Source organism: Musa acuminata, chromosome BXJ3-5 (genome assembly GCF_036884655.1).
Source record: "Musa acuminata AAA Group cultivar baxijiao chromosome BXJ3-5, Cavendish_Baxijiao_AAA, whole genome shotgun sequence".
Classification (NCBI taxonomy): domain Eukaryota; kingdom Viridiplantae; phylum Streptophyta; class Magnoliopsida; order Zingiberales; family Musaceae; genus Musa; species Musa acuminata.
In genome coordinates this window covers 8,670,354-8,685,419 of record NC_088353.1, presented here as the reverse complement: position 1 = coordinate 8,685,419, position 15,066 = coordinate 8,670,354, and positions in this window count along the sequence as shown.

The following is a 15,066-nucleotide window of genomic DNA, read 5'->3' as shown; positions in this document are numbered from 1 at the left end:
ATGTTAAGTATTGTAAAAGTTAGAAAGAGTCCTCCCCTCCCTCTCTTTGTTAGAATCGGAGTGGCACTAAGAGGGGGGGGTGAATTAGTGCAGCGGTAAAGTGTGATAAACTTTTGACGATTTAAACACTTTCGGAAACTTCGTACGATAAAAGTAACGTTTTCATTTGAAACCGTTTCGATTGCGTTTTAACTTGAAGAGATAAGTAAGACGGAGACAAAGCAGTATAGCATTAAAGTGCAAATAGTTTGCAATAATATAATTGACAATAAGTAAATGCAAACCAGAGATTACGCCGATTTTACAGTGGTTCAGTCAAATGACCTACATCCACTTGCGAGGCCCCTCTTCGATGAGGCTCCCACCTTCCACTAGCAAATCTCTTGAAAGGGAAGGGTAAATACCCCTCTTACAACTTTTACAAGCGGTTCACTCTCTTACAGATTTTCAACAAGAAAGAAGGAGGTGAACACTAGCAAATTGAAAACAAGAAAGGTAAAGACTCTTCTAAGACTTTTCTCTCAATCACTTGCTGCACAAAAAGTTGTGTTCTCAGCTGAGACTTGAAGGGTATTTATAGGCCTCAAGAGGATTCAAATTTGGGCTCCAAAAATTTGAATTCTCTTATGTTCCCGATGCTGGCGGTGCCACCGCCTAGCGCTCGGGTGCTGGGCGGTGCAATCGCCTAGCCCAGGAGGTGTCACCGCTCAGCTCTCGGGTGCTGGGTGGTGCCACCGCCCAGCCTAGGCGGTGCCACCGCCTAGGCCAAATCAGCTCACTGGTTGGGCTCCAAACTTGGCCCAAACCAGTCCGAACTCGGGCCCAATTGGCCCCTACTTGGGTTATTGGATTAACACCTAATTCTAACCATAATTAACATGCTAACTATGAATTTAAAGACATTTTCTAAGCTATTACAAAGTTCGTAAGTCAAGACTTCTTCCGGCAAGCTTCCAGCGGTCTTCCGATAAACTCTCGGAAACCATTCTGCGGACTCCCGGCAAGCTCCTAGACTTCACGATTTGATCTTGGCGAGTTCTGATGAGCTTCTTCGGCAAGCTTCGATCTTTCTCGGCGAGCTCCGCGAACTTCCAACGAACCTTCCGGCGAGCTTCCGAAAAACCCTTCAGCAAGCTCCCTACTCGTTCTTAGCTAGTTCCGGCAGCATTCCCGACGAACCTTCGGACTTCCGTCGAACTCTCGAACTCGCAATGAATCCTTCGTTCTTGACTCCGACACTTTGTTTTGCTTTATGTCTTCGTCGTTATTGTAGTTAATCCTGCACACACAAGCAAAAACTCTACTCCGATCTAGACAATTATTATAAAGCGAATTGACATTCTGTTGCCCGGCACGTCATTGGTTGGCGCTTCGTCCGATTCTTCGGCGCATCGTCCTCTCTTGCGGCTTGTTGCCCAATCAGCGGTTGACCTCTGCAACGCCGATATCCTTGGCGTAATTCCGCTCTTGGCCCGATGCCCGACGTCCGAAGCCTTCTGCCATCCAATATCCTAACGTGATCTCCTCCGGCGCAACGTCAATTCCTCCTGCCTTAATTGTCTAATCCTGATCGAGTAGAGCTGCATCACTCAAAATACAGTTAAACATAAACATAATTATCAATTGGTTTCATCATCAAAATACGAGATTTAACAATCTCCCCCTTTTTGATGATGACAACCAATTGATGACGGAGTTAAACTTGACTCCTGGAGTTTAAACAAACTCCCCCTATCAATATGTCATATTGATAGAACCTTGAATTCAAACTGAATTCAAGTCATTGCAATATTCATCATGAATACTTGCAACACGTCATTATGAACTCATGCATAGACTTATGCATATTATGTCATCAACATACTTCTCCCCCTTTGTCATCAACAAAAAGGAGAAGTACAACTATTCTGTGTTTGTAATATAAGTTTATCATTATGCAGTTTTGAAGCTAGAAAATTTAGCAAGTAATGCATCATGCTTAGGACATTCAAGCTATCAAGTTTTAGATATGCAAGTTTTACAGCATATAAGATAGCACTTTTGGTAATGTTCAAGATAGCAAGTTCTACATCATGCAAGCTAGCAATATTTGAGATGTTCAAGAAAGCAACTCTTGCTTCTTGAAATATGCAAATTTGTCAAGTTTTGCTAGATGTGCAAGTTAACATTTTTGCCTCTTAAGATGGGCAAGATAGCACATTTGCTTCTTTTGAGATAGCAACTTTTTGCTTCTCTTTAGACTACAAGCTAGCAATTTTTACGATATGTAAGTTTCACAATATACAAGCTAGCAAAAATTTCGAAAGCAAATGCAAGATAGCTTTCTTGTGTAAGCTCATAATTCTTGCTTCCTATTGCAATGTGCAGGTTGCAAGTTTTTCTTCTTGAGATAGGCAAGATAGCACTTTTGCAATTTTTGTTTCTTAAGATAGGTAAGCTTGTGATGTTCAAAATAACAAGCTCTTTCTTCTAGAAGTGTCATTTTTGCTTTCTTTGCAAAGTGTAAGCTAGCAAAATGTTTGAAAAAGTGATCAAGTTTTGCAACATACAAGCTAGCAAAAATGCCAAACTGGCAAGAGATAATGTTTTACATGAGGCAAGCAAACAATTTGGCAAATGTTACATTTGCATCTTCTCTTTTGAGATGTACAATTTTTGCTTTCATCTTGAATTGTGCAAGCTAGTTAGTTTGCCTCTTTTCATGATGTCCATGCTAGAAATTCTTGCTCCCCCTTTGTCATTGTCTAAAAGAAGGGAAGACCCTTATATCAATTTTCATATTATGACAAAGGTAAGTATCATTCTTATTTGTGCATTATTATATATTCAAATTAAAACATACACAATTTCAATAACCTTATTTTTCATGCACGATACCGAAAAATAAATCAATCATCATTAATAAGCATATCATACATGATACTCAAACATTAAAATTTTTAAGCATTTATCAACATGTTGATCATGATACCAAACATTCATCATTTAACGCATTCATGATACACATCATATGCAATAAATACATCATGTACATTATTATCATAAGTATTGCATACATCATTTTAACTTTATGAATATTTCATCATTGCATGCATTATACCAAAACATTTAAAGCCATGCAAGCCATAAATACAAAGATATCATGTCATGAAGGATAAAATCATTTGAATACCAAAAGAAATGATTCATATAGTAAATATCTTCTTTAAATAAAATATCAAGAAAAATCATAGGAGTACAAAGAAGAGATCTTGTTTTAAAAGAAAAATCAAGTAATAACTCCAAGAACTCACAAGGAAAAATCATGATTCATTTAGAAAATCTCCTCTCAAGAGAATAGCAAGTAAAATCATAGAAGATCGATTAATGAGAAATTTTGATTTATAATAAAATCTCATGTATCGAATGTCGAGAAATCAAAATGATGATTTATGTAAAAAATATCACAAGTTATATTCAAGAGAAAAATCATCATTCATTTTCAACTTATTCAATTTGTCACATCAATATTTCTTAGATATGCGTGATACCAAAACATGGTTTTAAATCTTTAACATATAACATGCATAAATTGAAAGGAGAAGGGAAGAATTCAAATGTACAAAGATTTCAACCATCTCATAAACAAATGTAAGACCAAGTCATGAATCCAAAATTCCATGAATCAAAATGATCATCAAAGGTAATCTCATGTTATTCCAAGAAATCAATATCATGATTTTGATAAAACTCATTTCAAATTTAAATCATCAAAGTCATCAAAATATCAACATTACTTTCAAGAGATTCAAAATGGTATACATAGATTTATCATAATAAACATCAAGATCAATAGGAAAGAGAAAAATAAATTTTCAAGGAAAAAATATTTTCCTCTTTTTAGTTGTTTCAATTCATATGATTTTATTTCACTTATACCAAATAAAAACATGTATAATATTTAAATCCGAAAGTGTAAGATTTATTACAACAAAGATTAATAAGGCACTTTCATTATGGTAAAAGTCAATAATCCATAAATCACAAGATTCATATGCATAATTTCGAAATTTATTAAGCATGATCATGATGCATGACACTAAAATATGGTTTCAAAATGTTTAATATTTTCATTACATCATTATGCAATGGTTTCATTGAACATAATTTTGAATGATTCTTATAGATAACTAAGACTTCTTTAGTTTTAATTTATCTGATTGACTTTATATTAGCATGCTCAAGTTTTGTACTTATGTCAAAAACATACATCATGTTTGAAAACCAAAGACAAAGTTTAAAAAAAAATCATCAAGCCTTCCATATAAAAACCATGCATCATTATTGAAGGTTAATATGGAAATCATCAAAATATACATTCTTGCTTCTCAAGCACATATATATATGATTATTTAAATCTAAAATTTTATTCTATTAACATAAAACATACAATTTTCAAGAAAAATAATTATTCAAAAGAAAAGAGAAAATGCATCATGGAAAACATCAAGTAATTTCAAAATAATTCAAGAGAGTTGAGTTACTTACCTTATAGTCGAAGCCCGTCAAAGCCCAATTCACCGTTTCACCTTTGAAAGTTTTTCATTCATCCTTGGTTGCCTTCCTCTTCTTTGGCCTCTTCCTCCGTTCAAGTTCATTGTTTATTTTAGATTTTTGTTTAATGAACTTATTAAGATTTGGTGTCCGAAATTCAAGTTCATCATTGTCCTCATCACTTGAGTCATCGCTCAAGTGGTATTCATTTATCCGGAGTTCCAAATCCTTCATGTTCTTTGGAAGGTGATTCAAGTGTTCATTGTGTTCATCATATGCATTGCGCACCATTTCATGTCATCAATGAGCCGATAAGTTCTTCAAATGGAAAAATATTTAAATCTTTTGTTTCTTATATTGCCATTACTTTTGATTCCCAAGCTTTAGAAAGTGATCGTAAAACTTTACTAACAAGTTCAAAATTCAAGAAACATTTGCCAAGAGCTTGTAAACCATTGACGACATCCGTAAAACGGGTGTACATGTCAACAATGGTTTCGCTCGACTTCATTCGAAAAAGCTCGAAATCATGTATTAAAATGTTAACTTTTGAATCTTTGAGTCTACTAGTTCCCTCGTGCGTGATTTCAAGTGTTCGCCAAATGTCAAAAGCCGTTCGCACATTGAAATCCGATTGAACTCATTTTTGTCCAAAGCACAAAATAAGGCATTCATAGCCTTTGTGTTTAAAGAAAACATCTTCTTCTCCAAATCATTCCAATGGTTCATTGGAAGAGAAGACATTTCAAATCCATTTTCGACTATGTGCCATAAATTCAAAACCAAAGAAAGTAAGAAAACTCTCATTCGAGTTTTCCAATAAGTGTAGTCCGTCCCATTGAAAAAGGGAGGACAAATGAGAGAGTGACCCTCTTGAAAGTCGTAAAGAGCCATTTCTATTTGGGAGTTAAACCAAGGTAGAAAAACGTGGCTCTGATACCAATTGTTAGGATCGGAGTGGCACTAAGAGGGGGGGGTGAATTAGTGCAGCGGTAAAGTGTGATAAACTTTTGACGATTTAAACACTTTCGGAAACTTCGTACGATAAAAGTAACGTTTTCGTTTGAAACCGTTTCGATTGCATTTTAACTTGAAGAGATAAGTAAGACGGAGACAAAGCAGTATAGCATTAAAGTGCAAATGGTTTGCAATAATATAAATGACAATAAGTAAATGCAAACCAGAGATTACGCCGATTTTACAGTGGTTCGGTCAAATGACCTACATCCACTTGTGAGGCCCCTCTTCGATGAGGCTCCCACCTTCCACTAGCAAATCTCTTGAAAGGGAAGGGTAAATACCCCTCTTACAACTTTTACAAGCAGTTCACTCTCTTACAGATTTTCAGCAAGAAAGAAGGAGGTGAACACTAGCAAATTGAAAACAAGAAAGGTAAAGACTCTTCTAAGACTTTTCTCTCAATCACTTGCTGCACAAAAAGTTGTGTTCTCAGTTGAGACTTGAGGGGTATTTATAGGCCTCAAGAGGATTCAAATTTGAGCTCCAAAAATTTGAATTCTCTTATGTTCCCGATGCTGGCGGTGCCACCGCCCAACGCTCGGGTGCTGGGCGGTGCAACCGCCCAGCCCAAGAGGTGTCACCGCCCAGCTCTCGGTTGCTGGGCGGTGCCACCGCCTAGGCTCTCGGTTGCTGGGCGGTGCCACCGCCCAGCCTAGGCGGTGTCACCACCTAGGCCAAATCAGCTCACTGGTTGAGCTCCAAACTTGGCCCAAACCAGTCCGAACTCGGGCCCAATTGGCCCCTACTTGGGTTATAGGATTAACACCTAATTCTAACCCTAATTAACGTGGTAACTACGAATTTAAAGACATTTTCTAAGCTATTACAAAGTTCGTAAGTCAAGACTTCTTCCGGCGAGCTTCCGGCGATCTTCCGATAAACTCTCGGAAACCATTCTGCGGACTCCCGGCAAGCTCCTAGACTTCACGATTTAATCTTGGCGAGTTCCGATGAGCTTCTTCGGCAAGCTCCGATCTTTCTCGGCGAGCTCCGCGAACTTCCAACGAACCTTCCGGCGAGCTTCCGAAAAACCCTTCGGCAAGCTCCCTACTCATTCTTGGCTAGTTCCGGCAGCATTCCCGACGAACCTTCGGACTTCCGTCGAACTCTCGAACTCACAATGAATCCTTCGTGCTTGACTCCGACACTTTGTTTTGCTTTATGTCTTCGTCGTTATCGTAGTTAATCCTGCACACACAAGCAAAAACTCTACTCCGATCTAGACAATTATTATAAAGCGAATTGACATTCTGTTGCCCGGCACGTCATTGGTTGGCGCTTCGTCCGATTCTTCGGCGCATCGTCCTCTCTTGCGGCTTGTTGCCCAATCAGCGGTTGACCTCTGCAACGCCGATATCCTTGGCGTAATTCCACTCTTGGCCCGATGCCCGACGTCCGAAGCCTTCTGTCATCCAATATCCTAACGTGATCTCCTCCGGCGCAACGTCAATTCCTCCTGCCTTAATTGTCTAATCCTGATCGAGTAGACCTGCATCACTCAAAATACAGTTAAACATAAACATAATTATCAATTGGTTTCATCATCAAAATATGAGATTCAACACTCTTAGCTTTGTAAACATCGAAGAAAGAGGAGTGGGTTTGTAAGTGTTATCTTCTAAACCCGGGAAAAGGAGAAAGTATTGTAAAGAGGTATTTGGTCTTCATCTATTGAAGGAAGGCCTTTAGTGGACGCCGATGACCTCATCCGAGGAGGAATCCGAAAGTGGATGTAGGTTACATTGACCGAAACACTCTAAATTCTGGTTTGCTTTTCATTTGTGCAATTTACATTACTGCAAATCTCTTTAATCTCTCTTGCACTTTTGCGAAAGCTTTCAAGTTCAATTTCTTTCCTAAATGGATTGAATCAAAACCATTTTCGTCGGAATCGATTTTAATCGAAACAAAGACTTTTGAAATCGGGAAAGTTTTCCACTACACTAATTCACCCCCCCTCTTAGTGCCGCTCTTGATCCTAACAGTTGGTATCAGAGCAAGGTTCACTCTCATTTGGTTTTAAACCCAAAAGATATGGCATTTGCCGGTAACTAAGAGGGTCATTCAATTACATGTCCACCCATGTTCAACGGGACGGATTACACATATTGGAATATTAGAATGAGAATCTTCCTAATTTCAATGGATTTCGAATTATGAAATATTATAGAAAATGGCTTTCAAAAGTCTTCTCTTCTAATGAACGATTGGAATGAGTTATAGAAGAAGACTTTTGCTTTAAACGCAAAAGCTATGAATGCCTTGTTTTGTACCTTAGATAAAAACGAGTTTAATCGTATGTCCATTTGTGAAACTATTTCTGATATTTGACACACACTCGAAGTGACTCATAAAGGTACTAGTAGAGTGAAGGAGTCAAAAATTAATCTTTTAGTGCATACTTATGAGTTGTTTCGAATAAAACCGAGTGAGACCATTGGAGACATGTACACCCAATTTATGGATGTCATCAATGGTCTAAAAGGACTTAGTAAAGGTTTCTTGGATTTTGAACTTGTTAATAAAATTTTAAGATCCCTTCTAAAGAGTTGGGACCCTAAATTCATAGTCATTCAAGAGGCTAATGACCTAAATAATTTTCCTCTCGAAGAACTAATTGGGTCACTAATGACTTATGAGATCACTTATAAATCTCATGAAGAGCTTGAGGACACCCTTCCAAAGAATAGGAAGGATATGACACTAAAAACCTAAGAGGACTACTTGAAAGAAAACTCAAGTGATGAGGACTTGATGAAGACTTTGTTAGGATCGGAGCGGCACTGAGAGGTGGGGGAGGTGAATTAGTGCAGCGGATTAAAACTCATAAGTTTGAAATCGATTTCATAAATATATAAAGATTTTGATTCGACGAAGGATGACTTAGCTAAAATAGCTCGAGTAAAGGTAGTCAAGAGTAAGGCGATGAAAACTGAACAATTTACAGCTAAGTAGAGAAATGGTTTAGAAAATTAAGCACTCACACATTCAAGGAACACCACGTTGTATAGTGGTTCGGTCAAATGACCTACATCCATTTTCGAAGCCTTCTTCGATGAGGCTCCCAACTTCTACTTGCAAATCACTTTGAAGGGGAAGGACCAAATACCCCTCTTACAACCTTCTTACAAGTAGTTTACACTCTTACAGATTTTTTGAAAGAGAAAAAAGATGGTAAACACTTAAGCAATTGAAAACAAGACTTTGCTAGAGCTTTTTCTCACTTTCTAACTTCTCAAAAAGGTGTCTTCTTTACTGAGAATTGAGGGGTATTTATAGGTCATAAGTGGATTCAAATTTGGGCTCCAAATTTGAATTACTTTTGGGTTTCCCGATGCTGGCGGTGCCACCGCCTATCAGTGTCTGACACTGACAGTGCACTGGCGATGCCACCGTCGGACCTCTCGGGTTCTGGCCGGTGCCACCGCCTGGACTATTCCAGCTCACTAGTTGGGCTCCAAACTTGGCCCAAACCAGTCCAAACTCGGGCCCAATTGGCCCCTAACCGGGTTTTAGGATTAACCCTTAATCCTAACCCAAATTATATACAAACTATAAAATTAAGACATAGCCCTAAATAATGTTTTAACCGGCAACGTCGAGTTTCCTTCCGGCGAGCTTTCCAGTGAAGTTCCAACGGACTTCCGATACACCCTCAGATTTCTTCCGGTGGACTCCCAGCAGGCTCCCAGTCAGATTTCTTGGTGATCTCCGCGAACCTCCAACGATCTTTCCAGCAGACTTTTGAAAACTTCGGCAAGTCCCCGATTCTTTCTCTATTGGTTCCGGCAGCACTTCCGATGATTCTTTGGACTTTCAACGGACTCTCGAACACCCATCGAACTTGACTCCGGTAAACTTGCTTTAAGTCTTCAAGCTATCGTAGTTAATCCTACACACATAACTCAATAATATGGATTAAATCAATTAACCCATCAATTGACTTCATCATCAAAATCCTGTTGAATCTCGGATTTTGGTGATGAAGTCAATTATCATTTGTTATCTAATCTATATGTTGAGATAAGTGTGTAGGATTAACTACGATGAAAATAAGATATGCAACAGGAATTGCGCCGGAGTCAAGACAATGATCACGTTGGGAGTTCGAGAGTTCGACGGAAGTTCGGACAGTCATCGGAGGTTCTGCGAGAACAAATCCGAGAAGTCCATGAGCTTACCAAAGAAGCTCGTCGGAACTCGCCAAGTGGATCGTCGCAAGTCCAGGAGTTTTCCGGAAGTCCGCAAGAGCATCACCGAGGGTTCATCGGATGATCGACGGAAGTTCGCCGGAAGCTCGCCGGAAGAAGCGATTGACGCACCGGAGCAAGTTGCAGTAAATATCTTAGGAAAAATCATAGTTAGCACAATGATAAGTTGGAAATGGGAGGTGATCCCATTAACTAAATCTTGGGGCAATTGGGCCCCTGAAAAACCCAAATTGGGCCGAATGGATCAACCCATTCGGACCTTGATTTTTGCCAAGCGGTTGAACCGCCCAAGCCAGGAGGTGGCACCGCTTGGGCTAAGTCTCCGAGAGAGACTGGGCGGTGCAACCGCCCCAGCCAGGAGGTGGCACCGCTTGGGCTCAGTCTCCGAGTGAGATTGGGCGGTGCAACCTCCCCTAACAAAGGTGGCACCGCCTGGGCTCGGTCTCCGAGCTCTGGCTGAGCGGTGCAACCACCTCAGTCAGGAGGTGGCACCGCCTGGGCTCAGTCTCCAAGCTCTGGCTGAGCGGTGCAACCACCTCAGTCAGGAGGTGGCACCGCCTAAGCTCGGTCTTCGAGCTCTAGCTAGAGGTGCAACCGCACCTGACAGAAGGTGGCACCGCCTAGAGGCTCAGTCTTCGAGCTCTACCAAGCGGTGCAACCGCTCCAGTCAAGAGGTGCAACCGCTAGATCCCAAAATTCCGAGAATTGATAGTTTTGAGCTCTAAATTCAAACTGGGTTGGGGCCTATAAATACCCCACTCATTCAGCACTGAAAGGGCACTGAATATACACCAAAATCCTGTTCTTGTTTTGTGAGTTTTAGAGCTCAAAATTGTTGTAAAGGCCAAAAGTTCTTCTCCCTCTTTTCTTCCAAGTTCTGAGCTTTAAAGAGAGGAGAGAAAATTCTGTAAGAGTTATCTCCTAAGCCCATCAAAAGGAGTGAAACTGTAAAAGGGTGGTTGGCCTTCGCCTATTGAAAGAAGGCCTCTAGTTGACGTCGGTGACCTCGTCGGTGGAGGAAGCCAAAAGTGGAGTAGGTCAAGATTGACCGAACCACTCTAAATCTCGGTTTGCATTTACTTTTAGCATATTATCTTTACTGCAAACCTCCTCTAAAGCTTACTGCTTTCTACACATATACAATCGCGTTTCAAGCTTTGCACTTTCCGATTCGGCGTTTAGACGTAAAACAATTTCATCGTACGATCATCATATTTCTGTTTGCGTTTACGTTTTGATTTCTATCATAACTGCAAACTACCTTTATATCCTTGCTTAAACTACATCTCGCTTAATCAAGTGATTTACGAATTAGTATTTAGACATAAATCAGTTTTTTCGTACGAATATCATATTTTAGTTTGTGCCTACTATCTGATCAGAATCATAACTGCAAACTACATTTATATCTTTGCTGCATCTCGCTTAAACAAAAGTTAAAGTGATTTACGAATCGACTTTCTTACCAAAATCACTTTTAACGAACGAATGCAGTTTTTATTTTTCGTAGAAGGTTTTCCGCTGCACTAATTCACCCCCCCCCACCCCCCCCCCCCCCTCTTAGTGTTCTTGATCCTAACAAATCTGAGATTCAACAATCTCCCCTTTTTTTATGATGACAATCAATTGATGATGGAGTTAATCATAACTCCCCCTATCGATATGTCATATTATGAGAAGATAAAAATACTTGAATTCAATCTCTTTGAATTCAAGCCTAAACCGATAAGTTCTATCCGTTGAACTTATCGTTATTCTTAATAAGCATGAGCAAATACGAAACTTCATATTTCTCATAATTTCAAGGCATGAAAATTATTTTCAAACCGAATGATAAAAGACAATTATCATTTCGATAAGAAATAATAATAATTTAAAATTTCAACATGGATCTCATGATATAAATGCATGGCATGATTTCATATGATCATGAGATGATTGCTTATCATATATATAAAAAATGATAAACATGATATGACAACCAATCTAAAAACTTTCATATGTGATATGCTCAAAAAGTTTTACGATGCTTTTAAGGAATATAACACATATAAGATATTTTTCATTGCATTATACAACATATAAGCTATTGCAATACGATACATATAAGTTATGCTAATTTCATATTTGCACAAGTCATCAATCTTTTGCACATTCTTCTCCCCCTTTGTCACCAACAAAAAGGAGATGAGTTTCAAGCATAAAACTCATGATTATTGAAGCCATTCATAAAATCATCTCATAAGAAAAAAACTCTTGAAAAGGAGATGTCAAAATTGACAAAGCTTCAACTTGGCATTAAGATCGATCATTCAAGGAAGACATCAAGTCATCCAAAATAACATGAAGGTGCCATCAAAATGTTGACAAAATTTCGGAAAGAAACATCCAACATCATATACTAGGATAATGTCAAACGCGTGTCAATGTAGTATAGAGGTTTACAATAATAAGAAATGTTTAACACAACGATTATTCCTTAGGAAGAATTCCAGAGTTCCTATACATGGCATCTATCTTCTAGTTCATATGTCGTAGTTCCCTCAAAATTTTAACTTGCTGTAATTGGATTTGCTCTTGTTGTGATTTGAGTTGCTCTTGTTGTGATTTGATTTAATTTAATTTTACCATGATGGGATCTTCAGAAGATGAAGCAGGAGCTGGTTTTGAAGGTGCTGCACCAAAGGGACTTAGAGGGGGAGATTCATTTCCCTTAAAAATTGGTGTTTTAGGGTGTTCTGCTAGTGGGGGAACTGGATCAGTCCTTCTAGGTTGCCTAATCCATATACCATTGCCAAAAGTGCACCTAAGTCTCTTGAGTAGGTTTCTGTTGATAGTGTTAAATCGATCGACCTAGATTATTCCTTCATCGAGTGAGATACAAATATTATAGGCAAGCATTAATCGAGTGACTAACCCTCCATACGGTAATATCGAGTCTTCAGCTATTATATCCTGTATATGTTGTCGGATTAAGTATCCAAAATAATTATTTGGGTCGATCATAATCCAATACATAGTACTTAACTCTATTTGACTAATCTCATCATGATAAAATTGTTTAGAAAGTAGGATGTTTATCATGATGTGATGAAAAAAATTAGAGTTAAAGGACAATAAGTGCTCATAACTTTTGGGAATTATGCCTAGGTTTGGATTTACAAAAATAGTTTCTTAGGCTTCGGAGTAAATTACTCTGATTGCTTGATATCCTATTTACTTCTAAAATAACAACCCCTATCCTTTTCGACAATTCTGATTAACTCACATATAGTACCTTTCGCCAACCCTAGAAGGCTATCCCTTCGAAGTAATCTTATCCCTTTCTTCCTCTTGATAAAACCCTGAATGTCATACCAATAAGATATATGAACAGTTTTAATTTCATATTGGCATACCATATCCAGACATTTGTGAACTTTTGACCATCTTAAATTGGGTGATGCTCAAGCCTTGATTCCATTTACAAGCCTACTATTAACTTATTTACATATAATGCACACGTAATCAGCCAAACACAAGCCAAAAAGGAGCATTTAGTTTATTTGCCATCCCCAGCAATGTAACATATTCAGTTGAACTTTTCTCTTAAATATGCAGGTGATTGAGAAAATACTAATTTTAGGCCTCGGTACAATTTGATTTTTTTTGTGTGATGTCAAGAAACTAATAAAATGACATTCATAGATATATATAATTGATCCATTTGGCAAATGTTGGGATGCAAATGTTGGGATACCGAAAGATCAATTTTTTTGGTTCGGGTTATTTGCCATCGAACTAGTTATTATGTCTCAAATTTTGATAATAAATTAATTCATGAATTTGACAAACATGACAATCTAATGACCCTCAAAACATGCCAACTTTGACTCTAGGTAAAGTTGAAGGGGCAATTGAATTTTGACATGATACTCAAACCTCTAGCACAAAGTTTAATTATCTCTTGATATTTGTGCTAAAGTTTCAGGCATCATATTGGAGGATCAGATTTCATATCAGAGGATGTCTAGTAAAGTCGACATATATAAGGATAAGATGATATACTAGAGATTTAGATGAAATATTAAAGATCGAATGACATGTTGAAAGAGAGAATAACATGTTGAAAATCTTAACAAAGTGCTAAAAGAAGTTGTTGATATTTCGAAGCCTTCTTTGAGGATAATTTGGGCTAATTTAGATGTCAATTGGGCTATATTTATATTATGTTAGGTTAAGATTGAAGTAGGTTGAATTTGGGGTGGATTTGATCCTTTATTGGATCAAATCATTGTATGAGAGATGATATCACCTAGAGGAGGTAATGGTACCAGATAGAGTTAGAGTGGTACTACCTTAAGGTGATAGTACCGCCTAATCTTGATGATGGCACTATCCGATATAGTGGATAGCCCAAGTGATGTCGTTTAAAAGTGTTGATGATAGTAACACCTAGAACGACAATAATATCATCAATACACTTAATTTTAGATATTTTTCATTTGGGGGGTTATAAATACCTTTACTTTATGTATGGTTGAAAGAAATAATTCTAAAGTTTTCAAGTGTTGAAATTCTAAAGCCATATTCGAATTCTACTTTCTTGAGGTTTTAGTTGAGTTACTAAGTTTAGAAGGTATAAGATTCTTGAGAGTAGCCAAGTATAATTTAGCCTTGAAAATGAGAAAATTGTAAATAGTTATTGATCTTCACCCCATTGGAACCAAGATTAGCTGTAAATGCTTGGGGCTTTGAGGGAAGAAAAATAAAAAATAGACATAGGTCGAGAAGATCGAATCACTATAAAATTGATTTATCTCTCTATCTTTAATCCCTCCTCTTAGTGTCATATCAATCTTAACAATCGATAAGGTTCTCTTATTTTGATTAACACTCAAAAGAGAATTAATAATATTTTTAAGAAATCAAAAAGAACTTTATCACTCGTCCTCCTATGTTCAATAAAACGAATTATACTTGTTAAAAAATATGAATAAAAAATTTATTATTTTTATCTATTATGATTTATGAAATATTATTAAATTTAGTTTCAAAATATCCACAAAGCCTATAGATAAATTAAATGATTTTAAAAAATAGATGTTTTGTTTAAATGCTAAAGGTATAAATAACCGTATTATGGTTTATATTAAATTGAATTTGATCATGTATTTACATGTGAAACTATTTCCGATATTTGGTAGTTTTTGAAAATTACCCATAAAAGCATAAGTTTGCTTGAGTATGATTTTGAACATTTTATGATAATGTCATAAAATGTCAAAATGATCAATTGATGATATGTTTATCCAATTTTTGG